The sequence below is a fragment of the Anneissia japonica genome, unplaced genomic scaffold (genome assembly GCF_011630105.1).
Source record: "Anneissia japonica isolate Jap-2015-1 unplaced genomic scaffold, ASM1163010v1 scaffold1881_len754168_cov175, whole genome shotgun sequence".
Lineage (NCBI taxonomy): Eukaryota > Metazoa > Echinodermata > Crinoidea > Comatulida > Comatulidae > Anneissia > Anneissia japonica.
This window is the reverse complement of record NW_022757845.1, coordinates 457,996-459,525: the sequence shown is the minus strand read 5'-3', so window position 1 is coordinate 459,525 and position 1,530 is coordinate 457,996.

The following is a 1,530-nucleotide window of genomic DNA, read 5'->3' as shown; positions in this document are numbered from 1 at the left end:
TAACATTCTTTTAAGACAATCTAAACAGCTTGTCGTACCACTGCTAAAACTTATAAAAATAGTCCTGTAAGATTAAGGGCATTTTAAAAGTTTTACTGTATAATAATTCTATTCTTTTGTTGATTATTTTAATGTACTACTGAAGTTTGGTTTATGTTACAATGTTAAGTGAATCTGATTCTCGCTTATAAAAACAAACAACAATGATCAATAATCGGTTGATTTAAAATAAAGAAACTTATTATTATTAACTTATTATTTTTTTTTCTTGGAAGCAACATCATTCATTATAGTGTCCTTTGTTTTATTATTATTGTTATATGTAGTGTAATGGTTTCTTTAATTGATCGACCTAATATTGCTATCCTCAATAATTTAATTATTGTGATCGATCCTTATAATCGTTGATGTTGGGCAACTCGGACAGCGTCGTATGATTGTTATATTTATTTTTTTTTAAATAATGTTTGTAGGCCTATTTATAATAGGCCAAAACCACTCCCACCTAAATTTTCTAGCAAAATAAAAAGCTTGGAAGCGGGATTTCTTTATTTTAAATATAAATAGAAATTGTCCAGGAAATTCTAATCAAATTAAGTATAGACCTATTTTAAGTGAATTATAACAATGATTTCACCAACCTATTGAAAGTGATTATTTTTAGTGATATTGTATAATTTAAAAAAACAAAACAAAGGGAAAAAAGCCACCCCTCCCCATCTAAAATTGTGTTGTGATGCGACGCTAAACAAGTAATTTCTTCTATTTGGTCTTTGGAAGCTATAAAAAAAAAAAAAAATATTAACACGAGATACCGGTAATTAATATATCTTATGTATAAATGTTGGTTTATAAACTTTTATCTAAAAAATCTAATTATGGTAAATGCCATAAACGCACGTACATTCTATATCTGGATGATACTGTTCAAGAGTCCTTCGTGACGTTTTCATTTCCAGTATTGTAATTATTACATTAAAAACTCACTTGTATTATATTTCATTTTAAAATATCTGTATCCACTATAATTAATTATCTTGGATGTTCTAATTAAGGAAGGAAGCTTATGGAATAAAACTAAATTTATCTTACAGTGTAATCCAACAGTACATTTAAAAAGTAGTGTTGCATGGATAAAAGAGGCAATCTATAGTATTTTAAAGGGAAGAACTGTTGATATAAGTGAATTATATCAACATACAGCCATCAAGCCATAACCACAGACTCTATGGGTCTGTGCCATCGTTTCATATAAAATTTCAGCTCCGGTTCCGTCATAGACTTATCCTTGGGGTGAAACAGAAAGTCTAAGGATTTAAATTGGTGATTTAAGAGGAAGAAAAAACAAAATGGCAGGGTGTTTTAATAAGTAGAGAATGTTGCGGCATTTCAGTTCCACTTTCTTCTCATCTGTCGCCCATCACAACGTAGCAACTGGGTCAATATACTCGAAACAGTTGCCACTAGTTACCAAGTTTTATTAGTCATATTAGTCCACATGTGTTCAAATAATAAAACAGAATATATATA